Source organism: Alexandromys fortis, unplaced genomic scaffold (genome assembly GCF_014885135.2).
Source record: "Alexandromys fortis isolate MF-2015 unplaced genomic scaffold, M_Fortis_MF-2015_v1.1 scaffold_38, whole genome shotgun sequence".
NCBI lineage: Eukaryota > Metazoa > Chordata > Mammalia > Rodentia > Cricetidae > Alexandromys > Alexandromys fortis.
Window position 1 is genome coordinate 10,778,736 of NW_026067916.1, and position 16,329 is coordinate 10,795,064.

At 39.1% G+C, this 16,329-nt stretch overlaps 1 protein-coding gene across 2 annotated transcripts in view; it reads left to right on the forward strand.

Annotated features, from left to right (window-relative positions):
- Magi2 (membrane associated guanylate kinase, WW and PDZ domain containing 2) overlaps window positions 1–16,329 on the forward strand; it is a 1,234,898-nt gene that overhangs the window by 382,771 nt on the left and 835,798 nt on the right. The gene's annotated exons all lie outside the window — the stretch shown is intronic.

A 16,329-nucleotide genomic window follows, 5' to 3' on the forward strand; every position in this document is an offset into this window, starting at 1 on the left:
CATCACTGATGGGAACATAAACTAGTTTATTCTCTATGGAGATGAGTAGAGAAATTCATTCTGAACCAAAGCTGGGTCAACAACATGACTGAGACACACCACTTCTAAATATTTTATTTGAAGGGTGGGACATCACTATATTAGACATAAATGTACGTCGTTGATGTTTACTATAGCACCATTCACAATTGTGAAATTTTAGAACAAGCGTAGGTATCCAGTAAGAGAGAATTGTGGAAATAAAATGTAGTATATTACACAATTGAATTGTTTTCAGCCATAAGGAAAAATGAAGTTATGCTCTTTGCAGAAAAATGAATTAAACTGGGGGAGAATCATATTAATTAAGAGAATTAATCCAGTTTCTAAAAACAAATCTCATACTTTGTCCTCACTCATGGTTCCTAGATATTTTAATTCTAAGAGATAAATTAGCTTATTTATGTGTTTTTATTTTTAATTAAAATATAATTATATCATTTCTTCTTCCATTCCCTCTCTTTAATTCCTCCCATGTACCCCTCTCTAAACCATGTCCTCTTTTTCTTTATAACTGTTTTACACACACACACACACACTCGCACACGCACATGCACACAGGCACACAGGCACACACATGCACGCACACATATATAAAAACAAACTGCTGATTGGTCCATTTAGTATTACCTGAAAATATATGCTTTGGGGACCGACCACTTGGTATTGATAAACCAATTAGAATCTTATTTTTAGAAGAGACTAATTCTCTCTCTCTCTCTCTCTCTCTCTCTCTCTCTCTCTCTCTCTCTCTCTCTGTGTATGTATGTGTATTTGTTAGTTGCTTGTAACTTTTTCCATTGGTGAACCTCATACAACTTCACCCTTTCATATTGACCTATCAGCTGTATTGATGATGTACTTCTTTAGGTTTTGTTCAGGCAACCATATTGTTGATTTATTATGGGTGAAACTTCCCAGTCATTTTCAGGAGACACAGTTTCTTAGCAGAGTTCCCGGTCCTTTAGCACTTAGAATTTTTCGATTCAATTTTCTGTGATGTTCTTTGAGCCTTAGATAAGAGGTTGTGTGGTAGATGTATCCACCAGAACTTGGCATCTTGCAATAGTTGTTCTCTGCAGATTGACTGGTTGTGATTTTCTGCAGTGGTCACAGTTTGTTAGAGGTAAGTTTGTATGATGAGTGGCGAGAGCTGGGTTTATCTGTGGGTATAATAAACACTTGGAAAGCATTTGGGAATTATGCTGACTTAGGGAGTGCTAGAAATATGTTCTGCTCTAACATCCATGCCATACTCTCCTTGGGATAGTTAGCTAGGTTTCCGGTACCTGGCGTAATTTCCCTCGTAATGAATAGGCCTAATTCAAATTAGAGAGCTCTTTGTGGTGTATGGGGTTCACATAGTTACATGAAATCATGCACAGGAACAATGAAAGAAGGAATGAATTGGGCAGTGATGGGAAGGGCACGAATAAGAGGCAGCAGAACAAGAAAGACGAGTGTAGACAGACATGTCATGTATGCTCTATGAAAATTTTAATTTTTATTTAAAAGTAAAACAAAATAATAAATCAGATATGCACCTTTATCATGAGGTACATTATATATTGAGTCTCTGTAACTGGGTCTCATCATTTGTGGGTAAAAGTTTACCCATCTTACATAAAAAGGAGCCCAATACTTAAGATGCAGCCGACATTGCCTTGCAGAATATGAAAGTTCTGTGAATTTTGCCATCATTATAGAAGCCCCTTGAGGGATGGTAAGAGAGCTGGCTTATTTATAAAAGAATGAATTCATTAGAACCTGGTGCTAGTGCTTGTAAATTGAAATAATTGTCTCCAGGTATTTGGGATGGGCACAGAATATTCCGTTGTGATTAGTTCTGTTATCCACACTTGCCAGGTAAATACACAAGAGTTATAGATACTTTACTTCTTCAAGATAAATCATAGTCAAACAAAACTATAATATTCGAATACATGTGAGGCCTCAGCCAATGACAACAATCCCTCCAGTACTAATGCAATGATGAAAGCAAAAGAAAAATTCTAGGCAAAACATTTTCTTATGGTAAAGGTTTAGACTCTCGACTACAGTAAAGATGCATGCCCCTACTGTGGAGGGTTGGAGGGAGGGTGAGAAGATGTGTTCCCAACCAGTTGTTTCTTATAACTATTGTCAACTTGGGGCACTTGGAACAATCTCACATCCGTAGTAACCTCCTGAAAAACCTATGGCTAAATCTCCTCTTTTTCCTCCTAGCTACAGTGGGCAATCAAATCCTCCTTCAGCCATGCAGAATAAAATGTCTCATGAACTTCTTTCAGCATCAGCCAAGTAACTCAGAGCTCTTCCCTTGAGAATCGTGCATGTCTCCTTCTAGCATCTGAGACATCACGATAATTACGGTTCCAAATACTTCTGCACTAAAACTATGGCAGGTGGTTAATCTTTGACTCGCATAATACGACCCATCTAACAAGCAAATCTTTGGGGTAAGCAGGAGAGACACAGTGGCAGTGAGACCGCTACTATTACACAATGTAATTATTGTCCATGTAATTAATCTGGATGTGCAATCAATGAAATAAAATGTCTTGAGCTGCCTTTCATGCGAGAAGAACGTCCATTCAGCTGTCCAAGCACGCTTCTTCTGCACATGGCTAGAGATGAGCCTAGCTGGGGGCCTTAGGCGCTCAAGTCAGTTCCTCTGCAGAATGTTTTCTTTCTGCTACTTGCTTTACTCTGGGAAAGGGACAACAGTCCACTCCAATCTTCATTCTGTTATTTGAACTATTCTCAATCTCATTTTCTACGTAGTTCTAATCCCCTCTTGCCTGGGTTTTACCTTTACATGTGTCTTGAGAAGTTCTCTAAATTAGCCATCCTTGGTAAACCTGTAAGACTTCCTTCCTCTGAAGGGAGAGATTGCAACGTCGTCACTCCATCACTGCTGTGGCAGTAAGAGGCCCATGCGGAATGAAGAGTCCCCCCAGAAGCACCGTGTAAAACATCACCCCAGTGGAAAATTCATGCCAGTCTATTGACCCACACTTTCAACCCTCACAGCTAAGGATCCAGAAAATCAATAAGTATTGGAGAAATGCAAAATAACTCAGGATTTTGATTAATGGCTTAATTGCAAGATTAAGAGGGAGAGCATACGTCCACATATTTTCTGCTCCCACTCTAGACGCCCCCAGCTTGCATTATTTGCTTCTTCATAGGCTTCCTATATTCAACATCCATACTTTTTAAATTTTAAACAAATGGTAAAAATTCATTCTATCGTATTTAAATATAGCCAGATTTCATTATACCAGATTGTTATTTGGTTTGTGTTTAGTTTCTTAGAATTATTTCAATCTTAACTGCAGCAACTTCAATACAGAGGTCTACAAATACCATGTATTTCTCTATATTTTATCGCTTTGTTCTTAGTTGATCTGGGTTTATAATATCAGTTCTATAGAACAGATGCACGTAGGTAGTTATAAGTTTTGGTATTTAGAATTGAATGTGGTTTGCATCCCAGAAGTTTATGTACAACACGTCTGTCCCAGTTTAGTAGTATGAAGATGGTTAAACTCTTAACGATTGGGAAGACCTCGTGGCGGGAATTAGATCATTGAGTCTTCCCTTCATGAATGAACTAGTCCTGTCCCACAGCAGTGGGTGGTAACTGCGTTCGTTCCTCCCAGAACGGTTGTTCCAAAGCTAGGCCATCCCATGCACGTGACCCAATCTCACCTATGACATGGTACAGTAGGGGGCTCTTTTACAACCCGTGTCATGCGTGTGAACCTCACAAGCGCCAAAGCCTTAGTGGAACCTTTAAATTTTAAAGAAACCTCTAAACTTAAAACAAATATACACTATAACTATGGAACTATACCCAGTCTCCAATCTCTTGTTACAGTGACTCAAAATGAATTGAGTTATTCAATGAGTTCTTCCCCTCTCTTGGTATACTTATCAGCCACTGGCTCTCCCGCACCACGAGGTAGACTATCCTTGGCCATCTTGAACTTAAGTCAGTCTCGATGTTTGGAATACGCTGCATAGCATTGTCGCAAGGTCTGTTTATTATATCATATTCAAGAATGGCGTTATTCCTCCTGAATACAAACCAAAGAGCTGTTCACAGGAAGACGAATCCTAGGGCAAGCTGTTAACTCTTTTGTCAGTGCTTGAAGATCATTATCAGCAATAAGAAATGTGTTTCTCCTCTGTGTGTACGTGCCTATCAGTATAAGATGATAGAAGCCATGGGGACCTTCGCATTGTTTCATCAGTGCCAAACAAATGCTCCGTCTTGGCATGCCGCCCATTAATTTTATTTAGAATGATAAAGAAATCAATAAATTATAATAAAATTCATATTACCAATTCAAGTAGAAGAAGCTTCCAAGCATGATAGATGACGAAAAGACAGTAGGGAATAAAATATTTCCCATTTTCTGTGAAGTTTTTTTTTTATCCATTTGCATCTTGAAATGGAATGCTTTCATCATCTGCGTAAACCTGTGGCCAGAAATGTCAGTTCGTTATGGAGGAAACACAAGGCTTTCCTTGCTGTGTATTCTATAATTGCTGATAAAGCTTAAGAGCAAGATTATAATTTTCAATCATGCTCCATGCAGGGACTGAGAAGTATGATTATCAATATATACCGAACATAATCAGCATCAAGTTTTCATCTGGGAGTTACAGGAGTGTTAACTTGACATAATCACCATTATAACTGCAAACTCCTTCCTAAAGTCAGAGTAACTAGAAAGATGCTGGCAATTAGAGTTATGATCATTAGCACACCTATATCTATCTATACGTGTCCCAAACTAATTAATGCTAGTCTCACTTTCCAGGGCCAGGAGTCACAAAGTCGAGAAGAGTTTCACCTTCTTGCCTTGTAGAAGAGGTGGCATATTTAAGTATCCATGACAGAAGTGGAGAGCTTCTATTTAAAAAGAAATGTCCATGGTTCTACTCTAAGAGCTTGCCTTGTAGTCAGAGCAATCTCTCAACATGCTGGGTGCTCACTCATTCTTTCTTTGACTCTGGATTCCCCACCTCCTGAGCATGGCAGGACTCCCTTGCTAGAGATCTTTTGTTTTTTCCTGAGACCCAAAGTGCTCATATATCAGTTTGCACTCTACAGTATCTCCTAACTAAAGAGGAGAATGGTGGTACAGTGAGATGTTATCTGATAAGACAGTGAGGGGTGTGAAAGCGCATGGCTGGTGTGATACACTGCCCTCAGATAGAAAACAGACAGCAGGGTAGCTTGAGCCTGGGCTCAAATGCACTTTTCAAAATCACTTTATTCCGTGGGCCTTTGCTCATCTTGATAATGAGGGCATTACACAACTGTAGTTTTCTCAAGCTTTTGTATGCTAAACTGGAAGGAATCGTTGATTAGAATAGACAAGAGATACAAAAAATAGTAAAGATTTCATGAGAAAGCAATGGGCAAATGTCCCTTGGGCAAATCAAAGTAACCCTGAGTTCACAGAGACTTTTGTTTTTTTATTGTTTATTTAAAGAAAGTGGTTTTCAAATAGCTGGGTAATGTATATGTTTATATCTGTGGGAAAGAAAAATAAGACTAAAGCACCTCTACGATTTAATTTTATTCACACGATAAAGTCTACGCTTTTATTTATCTTCCTTGTGGAAATGTTAAGATTAATTAGCATCCACGAACAAAACTGGATATAGAAAATGTCCTCTAATTGCTAAACAGTGCATCTACAGCTTTAATTTCCTTAAAAGCCTATCTATCCATTAGTATTTGTAAGGATTCCTTGATATGTATCACAAATGTATAAGCACAGTGAGGTAACTGGATATGATATAAGGTGCTACTGTTATCACCGAAGACTGCTTGAGTGACATGGAGAGACAATATCTGGAATTTTCCAAGTGGATATTTTTAGAAAGATATGCAATTGAGTTAACAAAGCCAACCTTCCTACTTCCAATGATTGAGAGTTCTACAAATCAAAATCAAATTATAAATGTATACATGCCCTGAAAGCTGCCACAGCTGCTTCCAATTAATCTGCCAAAACTTAAAAGTATGGAATTATATAAAGCAAGCTCTACTGCTACAAGGAAGGAAAATTTTAGACGTAACTTCAGCAAAAGTGACTTAGGAGTGAGTCATATTAAAGAAAACAATATCAAATAAATACTGTTTACCTAGTTAAAAAATATAATTGAACTCCATGAGTTAAAATGATAACCTTATCCAAATGGAAAATCTCCTCCCTAAACCCTAATCCCTTATTTCCTACCTAATTTGGGATTGACAATGGTGATACATTCAGTAGTTCGTGTGGGGGTTTCAATATGAAGTTTAAAATTTCGTTTTCAATATCTGGGAATAGTTGTGTTGAAAATTTTATGGGGGTTGCACTGAATTTAATGACTGCTTTTGGTAGAGTGGCCATTTTGCTCTATTAATCCTACTCAGTCCATAGACAGTCTGGCGGGGAATCTTTACATCTCCCAATACCTTCCTCAGTCCAGGACTTGCGTCCTTCTAACTTGAACTCACGTTAATAATTCAGACTAATTTCCTTTTCACCAGAGTTCTTGAGGCCGTCATCTTGCTGTTGAGTTCTTCTTGGCACAACCACAGACTGGGAGATTACAATGCAAGTTTCTTCAGATCTTTAGGTGTGCACATTATTAAGCCTGTCCATGTGAGAAAGTTTCAACTCCCGTATACATTACAAAAAAAAATTTCAAAATAATGAAGAGAATCGTCCAGAATATGTCCAGGGTCAGAGTGTCTGGCTTGTTGCTGGCTACGGATGTGAAAGCGTCCCTGTCAGCTGCAATGAGAGTTGACATTTGTCATCCTGTCCCCTCAGCAGCTGTTTGGTCCCCTGACGACAAGGTCTCCAGAGAAGGCAATTGTATTTCTTCACCTCCATGGCTCTTGCCCTATGTTTAACTTAATCCTCTTCACTATTGTTGTTGTTATTATCATCTCATCATTAACTTTCTATAAGTTTAATTATTTGTCACTTTACAATGACACTATCAAAGGGGTAACTCAATAAAATGTTTATGTGTTTAGGATATTCCAAGGGAAGGTTCACAACTTCGGTCATTAAAAGCCTTTTGTTTACCATTCACTAAGAGCCAAATAGGAAGCCATGCATTGTGACTGAAATAGTTAGCCATGGAAATAAAGGTACTTCCTCTTGTAATTTTGATGGAAAGACGAGAAAAGAAACCTGAGGGATGATTTGTACTGCTAAGTATGTGCTCACATACGAGTAAGTTGCTCTGATGTTTTAAATGCCGTGGAATGATGCTCTTGTAGACTGTAAGGATTTGTCACTTATATTAGTTGAATAAAACACTGATTGGCCAGGATCCAGGCAGAAGTACAGCCTGAGCAACCAGAGTAAGAGAATTCTGGGAAGAGGAAAGAGGGATTTACCACTCAGACATAGGTGAAACAAGATGAGAATGCCTCACTGAGAAAAGGTGCCAAGACATGTGGCTAAACATAGGCAAAAAAAAGTATGGGTTAATTTAAGTTGCAAGAGCTAGTTAATAACAAGTGTGAGATAATAGGACAATCAGTTTATAATTAATGTAAGCCTCTGTGTGTTTCTTTGGGACTGCATGGCTGTGGGACAGGGCAGAACAATAAGTTCTGTCTACAAATGGAGCCCAAACCTTTGGCAAGAATTTTCACATAAAACCTTAGGAAACTTTAAAGAAGGATTCTAGACAAACAAGCACAGAAACAAGCACAGCTTCTTTGTAACTGTCTTTTCTCTGGTAAGCTCTGTTTGCTGGTAGTGAGCAGAGGTGCGGTTCCTTTAACAGAGGCTTCTTGACTCAGCTTTAGCTACAAAAACCTTGTATCTCTTTTATGACTATTACATAACTGATTAAAAAACAATGATATTGTGAAAATTGAAGGCAAAATGATAGAACTAGAAAAAAACAATCATCCTGAATTAGGGAACTCAAATCTGGAAAGACAAATATGATATGTACTCACGTATGGGTGGGCATTAGCTATAAACTTAAGGATAACCATGCTACAATCCATAGATAAGATGAAGGGGGCTCTAGATGAGGTTATGGGTATGAGAGCTGGAGGGATCAAGTTGGTGGATGGGGGGAACAAACACTTGGAAATACAACTGAAATCAGGGGCATCACTGGGATGAGCCAGTGCAATGGAAATTCCCAGGAATGTAAGGGGATGACCCTAGCTAAGAATCCTAGCAATAGGATACAGAGCCTGAACCAGCCATCTCCTTCAACCAGGTAAGACTTAAGAGTGGAGAGGTTGGCATCCCAAGCCAGACACATAACCTTTGACCTACAATTTGCTGCCTGCAAGGTGTGCCAGGGAAAAGGTGGCACAGGAATTATGGGAGTCAACAAGCAATGACTGGTCCATACCATGAGAGGGAGTTCATTCCTGATACTGCCTAGAGGGCCAGAACCCAGAGGCTGGACAGCCTAGAGCCCCACGAAAGAACCAATCATGACTGGGGGGGAAAAAGCCATGAAATTATTCCTAATGACATTCTGATGCTCTCATGGATATTACCTAGCTTAACTGCTCTCAGAGAGGCTTCACCCAGCAACATATGGAAACAGATGCAGAGAGAAACAGCCAAACCTTAGGTGGACCTCGGGAATCCTATGAAAGAGGTAGAGAAGGCATTGTGAGAGCCAGAAGGCTCAAGGGCTCCACAAGAAAACCTACAGACTCAACTAACCTGAGCTCACAAGGGTTCACAGAGACTTGAAACGACAACCAGAGAGCTTGCAAGTAACAAGCCTAGGCCCTCTGTACATGTCTTACAGCTGTGTTGCTTGGTCTTCTTGTGAGACTCCTAACAGTGGGAACATGACTGTGTCTGACTCTCTTGCCTGCTTTTGGGACCCTTTCCTCCTACCAGATTGCCTTGTCCAGCCTTAATAGGAGAGGAGGTGCCTGATCTTACTGCAACTTGATATGTCATGGTTGATTGATATCCATGGGAGGCCTGATCTTTTCTGAAACAAAAGGAGGAGGAGTGGAGAGGGATGGCAGAAAAAGGGAGATTGGGGAGAAGGACTGGATGGAGAGGTGTGAGGGAGGGGAAATTGTGATTGGACTAATAATTAATTAATTTTAAAAGAAACAATATATCTTTAAATAAAAATTACAAATTATACCAGTGTACTAACTAGAAATGTCAGACAAAAGAAAATGAAGGAATGATAGTCCCCCAAACTACAGATTAATAAAATAATAAGAAAGATACTATAAATCAATTACATATAAATATATTTTGAAATGTGCATTAAACATTAAACTGTAATAAAATAGAATACAGTGGTGACTCTCTGATTGGAATTAGAATCAAATAAATTTTTTTAGAAACAAATACCACCATCTAGATGTCAGTTTCCTTAAGGTATTTAAAATGCCATCAGAATTTCGGCACAGAGAGAGGAAGAGATGAAATCTGAAAGAGATATCATGACATGGAGTGGAGAAGGGCAGACTTTTATCACAGTCTGTTCAGAATTCTGGGAGACAGTAGGGAGCAGAGTGGAAGGTAGTAACATTCAAGGGGACAATGCCTAAGAATGAGGAAAAAGATGTAATTCTTATATCTTGCTTCAGGATTGAGTATATAAAAAGAAGTCATCCTAAATGTCAGAAAAAATTCTAAAGGTCCAAAGAAAAAGTTCTTCAAGGTAGCACAACTTTCACTAACCGATTACAAAGAATCAATAATCAACAGTGAATTTTTTTCTTTTTTTTTATTTTATTGAGAATAAGAAAGAAAAGTTTCCGCCTCCTCCCAGCCTCCCATTTCCCTCCCCCTCCTCCCACCCTTCTCCCCCTTCCCCCCACTCCTCTCCCCCTCCCTCTCCAGTCCAAAGAGCAGTCATGGTTCCCTGCCCTGTGGAAAGTCCAAGGTCCTCCCCCCTCCCTCCATGTCTAGGAAGGTGAACATCCAAACTGGCTAGGCTCCCACCAAGCCAGAACATGAAGTAGGCAAGGGGTTTTGATCAACAGTGAATTTTTAAACAACCTAAAATAACAAGGAAATAAAATTACCCAAATACTCAAATAAAATAATTGGTGTGCTTTGAATTTTATCCACAGCCCACTGAAAACTCAAGAAGCAGGACAGGCACTAAAGACATTTTAGAGCACCAAAGACTAAGTGATTTTTACAACTAACAGATAAATCCTTGTCTGAAAATACTCTCTATTACCATAAGAAAAACTAAGCCATGAAGGATATTGAATCCAGAAGAAAAAAAAAAAAAGATGTGTTTTCCGATATGTTGAGAAGCAAGAACTAGAATGAGTGGAAAAATTACTAGCATAAATAGGAACAGGCTGTGGAACAAAAAGCACCCAACTAATTCAAAGATGTTTAAAAATCTCTCATGAACTGAAAAACATTAGGGCTGAAATAAATGTACCTTTAGTCTGAATTCTTCCTGTTTCAATTCACTGCATTTATTAGACAGAACCTCAGAGTTGAAGAAGCTCCTATGTTATTGATTGTGGTGGACAAGATCATGACCTGCAATACAAAAAAAAAAAAAAAATCAGATATTAGCTTTAAAAGCCTGCTTGAATCTCAGAACCATTTTCACGGATGTTTGATTTTTACTTCTTTGTTTTTATATGCTGTAGTCTTAGATATTGTTATAGTTGATAAATATCACTTATTCTCTAGCAAATAGAATACTAGCATGTTACCTGATTCAACCGATTAAATCCTAGTCGCTAAATTTCATTTTCCTGATTTTCAAATGAAGAAACCAAGGAACAAGGAGCTAGTTTGTTTGCCTGCAGCACAGAACTGGAGGTGCCCGCATTTACTCCCAGGTAGCCAATCCTGGAGATGTTTTGTTTTCTTGATCACTAAGCCAAGCTGCATCTTGTGGGTGTAAATTCAGATACCTCCCAGTAATGTCTTATATGGCAATAAACAAGTTAGAGAAAGGGGCTATCTTTTCCTTGTAGGTCATCTCAGAGGGTGAGCATCCCCTCTCTACAAAAAGAGGATTAAAAGATTTTTTTTTAAGTGTTTTGTGCCGAGTCATGGATACTATAAGAAGTCAATTCACTTCCTACCATCACTGAAGTAATAATCTGTCTTTTTGATAGCCTGATGTGCTAGCAGACCTGACTCGAGTAAAGGAATAAATTCCACTTGTCATGGTTTCTAGCAGAATATGGGTGAGTTTGGTTTCCTAGTGTTTGTTGATTGTAGGTGGGTCTGTTGGTAAGTGATTTAGGTCTGTAGTGCTCTGATAATGTCTTCCTGATTTGTCTAGCAGAAGGATGCTAGGCTAGTGTCAGATGAAGTGTTATTTGATATCTTGCATTTTTGTTCTTTGATAGTTATTATTATTGTTGATTAATTTCTTAATAGACATAGATTCAGTTAAGTTTCTCTGAGTTTCCATAGTTCATGTTTCTTCCAAGAAATTGCTACAGATCATATGTTATCAAATATCACCGTATTGTTTGTGTTATTCCTTTATTGTCCTTCTATTTTTTCATTATTATTGAGATAGGGGATCACTATGTAAGTTAAGATATCTTTGAACTCGGGCTCAACCTGCCACCTCATAGTCATGATCACTGGGTTACAGGTGCTCACCCCGAAGCCTAGGTTAGTATCTTTCCATGTTCCTGCCGTCAGCACTGATGCCCCTTCTTTCAGCCCTGACATTAGTAGTTTTTGTATTAAGCTAATTTTCTCGGAGATATGTCTATTTAAATCATTGAAAAAATACATTTGTAGGCCAGCAGGGTGGCTCATTGTGTTCTACCCTGGCCATCTGAGTATGAGCCCACGACGAAAGGAGGAAACCAGTTCCTCAAAGCTGTGACCTTCACATGCCTGCCATGTCATGGGCATAGACACACACGTGTATGCATGTGCACACAGAGACACACACACACAGAGTAAATGCTTTTGGATTTATTTATTTTTAAAGAATTTTTCTTGCCATCAGTTGTCTTTGTGCATGCTGTGACTTTATTTACTTTCTTGCCAAGGGGAGCTCAGTACTGTGCTACAGTGAAGGTTGTGGATAATCACCTTAGATTTCTCTTCAGATACACACGTTTACTACTGTCAGTTTCCCGTTAAGTGTTCCTGGCACTGCATACCATACATTTTGATACATTGTATTTCTAATTTCATTTTGTTCAAAATATTTTAAATGTGTCTTCTGAGACTTCGAGTTTGGACACATATGCTATTTTGCAGTATTCTGTTTAATCTCCAAATATTTGGGCAATTTATACCTGTCTGCTGTTCCGCTTGCTCAATGTAATGTTACTGTGATCAGAGAATCTGCTTGGTCTTCTTAATCTTCTTGTTTCTTCTTGGGTGGTTTTGGTGCTGCATTGCCATCTTCCATGGGAGTGTTCTGTGGGAGCTGGAGAACACTGTGTCTTCCCATCATACTTGGGTGGAATATTCTAAAATTGTCAATTAGGTCCAATTGATTGATGGTGCTATTCAGGCCAACAGTATCCTTACTGATTTTCTGCCTTCTTGATCTCTCAATTATTGGCAGAGAGGTTTTGTAGACTCTCACTCTAGAATGCCCTGCCTATTTCTCTTCTCTATCATTAGCTCTCACCTTATAGGGTTTCGTGCGATTTGATTAGATACATAATATTTTCTCAAAGAATTTATGTCAATACCATAAGATATTTTGTTATTTTCCTTATTCTGAATTCAACTTAAGTTAAAGTTGGCTGTTTATTACTAGGACCGTAAAAATTCTAAAAGGGGATAAAATTCTTGCTTAAGCTTAAAATATTTTCAAAACACACAGCACGTTATGTCAGAGCGATTTCAGGGCAGAGAAGACAAGACCACACGGCAGAACCAAAGTCCAAATGCAAAGTATGTATTAAGCCTTCCTGCAACTGCTGGAGAGAAACAGGTCTCAGAGAGCAGCCTGAAATGCATTTTATACAGAGCATTTAAAGATGAAAACCTATATCCTGCTTGGCAGTGCATGAGGAAGTAAGGCAAGCAAGCTGTTTAACAGAAGCCAAAAACTTGCAGTTGGCTGCGGTGTCTCAACCTGGAGTTTTGAGAATAAGGCTGGGTGCTTTTCCACGGGACTTGTCTTTATTTTATTTTTTCTTTTTTTTAATTTTCGAGACAGGGTTTCTCTGAAGCTTTGGTTCCTGTCCTGGAACTAGCTCTTGTAGACCAGGCTGGCCTCTAACTCACAGAGATCCGCCTGCCTCTGCCTCCTGAGTGCTGGGATTAAAGGCGTGTGCCACCACCGCCGCCGCCCGGCCTCCCAAGGGAGTTTTCATGGAGGGTGTGCAAAAGGTGTCAGTGTGTGTGTGTGTGTGTGTGTGTGTGTGTGTGTGTGTGTTAAACCAAAGACGAATCCATCTGAGACAAGATGGAGGATCTCTGTCCTGTCACACTGGTAAAACAGGAATGTAGAATAATATACTGTTAAATTATGCATACACACACTATATGCTTCATAACAAAGGAGACAAATGCGATTAGTAGAAACCCTCCTATGGCTGGGAAGATATCTTGGTGGGTAAACTGCCTGTCACCTGCCTTTTTCAGATCTCTAAAACACAAATGAAGGCCAAATATGCATTGGTAATGCCAGCTCTGGGAGGGGCTGAAAAAGTTGGGCCACCAACTTGTTGTCCAACTGGTGCAGCCAATCACTGAGCCAGGTTCAGAGACCAGCCAATCAGTGAGCCCCATGTTCAGAGATTCAGTGAGAAACTATTTCTCAAAAATGAGGTAGAGATTGAATAGGGTACCTGATGTCAATCTCTGGCTAACATAGACTCACTGCACTCACAGAATATATACTCCCATACATAATACACACAGAGACATTGAGAAACAGACACATAGACAGACAAACAGACACACACACACATATCCATAAACTTAAAAAAAACATTTTCTAAATTCCCCATAAGATATATTTTACTTTCCTATGTGCATCAAATGACTAATGAATTATTGCTTGAATATGCAAATCTGAGATGGACTACATTAAAGGGGCAACTAATCTTTTTAGGAGACATGGGATATTTAACTGGTACATAATTATTAAAGTAAATGGGAATAAAGATAAAGCTTTTCACTTTTTTAATTGGAACTGGATTGCAAATGTGTTAACAGTTAACCCCTATGAGTGATATTTTTACCTCTTTTCATTAGCTAATAAGAGTTGATCTTTTAAAGTGAAAGATTAATCCAACTGCTTTTTTTCTCAGTCTTGTTTTAAATCCTTTTTTTATTATTTTTATTTTCTGGTGCTAGAGGTGGCAGTTCATGCCTGTAATGGAGGCATTTGGGAGGCTAAAGCAAAAGAATCACTGCAAGTTATAGGCAGACCTGGGCTACAGAGTGAGTGCAACCCCCCCCCCCAAGTAAGACACCAAACAGGGAATTTACTGCTTTAAGCCTCATTGCTCTGTATTAGGAGGTCACTTGTTTATTTCCCGGCTGCCGAGACTCCCGAAGTAACCCCACAGAAACTGTATTAATTAAATCACTGCTTGGCCAATCACTATAGCATATTCCTAGTAAGCTCTTACATATTAAATTAACCCATTTCTATTATTTTGTATTTTACCACAAAGTTCGTGGCCTACTGGCAAGGTTCCAGCTTGTGTCTTGTGTCTTTCTCCTCTGGCTGCTCCATGGTGTCTCGCCATGCTGTCTTCTTTCTCCCAGCATTCAGTTTAGTTTTCACCGCCTACCTCTATTCTGCCCTGTGGAGGCCTAAGACAGTTCCTTTATTAACTAACAATATTCACGACATACAGAGGGGGATCCCTCATCATTGTTCTCTTAGAGCAACGGACAAAGAGTCACCACTGCATATATTAAAATATATTCTCACTCACCCCGACAATAAAGCCATCGTGAATTGTAAGGAAAATAGACGCTCAAAATAAATATGTAGAATGTGTTTAGAAATAGATATAAGCTGAGCAAAATATCACAGAGCAAGTCAAAAGGAGATTTATTCTTTGAGAGAAAGAGTATCCCAAAGTGAAAGAGAAGACCCTGCTCAGAATCTGTTGCTGGTAATATCTGTTCTTGTGATTGCTGTAAGCTGGATGCAGCAACATGTTCCCAATCCACAGTCGAGACATCCAAATATAGAAGACGGAAGAGAGCTTATCTGAAGGAGCGACGAGTGGTCAAAAGTGGCCATGAGAATCTGGTGAGCCTGAGAGGTGCCTTGTGATGTGGAATTTCGAGACGCAAGCATACAGCGGGGGGGGGGGGGGGGACCCAGGAAGAACACCATTATTTTAGATTGAATGTCCTTCTTGTTATGTGATTATTTGTGCAACTTCTCTCCACGGACTGCATTTGCAAAGAAAAGGGAAAGATGACTGAAGGGGAAAAGAGGAAGTAAAACTTATTGAGAAAATTTGTTTCTATCATAGATTTTATGATTAAGAAAACAACTAACAAGAAGAAACCTCTAACAGCAAATTCTGCAGAATCCATCATAGCCAATAGACAATTGCAGTTTTGTATGAAAGCGAAGTCTCCTTGTATGGAGAACCAGCAGGCTTTCCACCACCCTTCCATCGGTTAAATTAATGACACTGTAAACAGACCCCTCTCTAATATTTGTTCCTTATTTGATATCTACAGAAATAGATATGAGTACTATAAATACCAAAGGAATAACACGCATAGATAAAAGGAGAGTTATTTTCGGGGAGACGATTATTATACCTAGAATAAACAGGCAAAATGATCTCTTGTTTCTCTTAAATAGGAGAAATCAAAATTGTGTGCTTTGCAACTAGCGGGGAACGTGCTTCTGCATGCCTTAAGTGCTAATATTGCTACAGAACACATTGCATCTCTGAGAGGCCCTCCAACCACTGGAGCAGCTTGCAAACCTGCTTTAATTTGAACATGACAGAGCAAAGGTGACCACTCAGAGAGCATCAGTGACCATCCAGAGAGCAACGGTGACCATCCAGAGTTTCAATTCAGTGCTTGAATTGCTTTGGGGTAAATGATCACCACACAGGCCAAACTTATCTAAAAGGAATACTCTAAATAGATATGCAGAGTCATAACCCACATGGTGCTCGCTTCCCGTGATTTTAGCAATCAACCACCCCCCCAAATGCTTGCCTCTGCTCTGATGACTTAAAGAAAAACATCTTTGTGAGCTTGTTGGGAAAATGTCCAAGTGCCTCACATTCCACCTGATAATCTTTTCATGAATAATAAATCACATAATCTATTATATCTATATGATTTA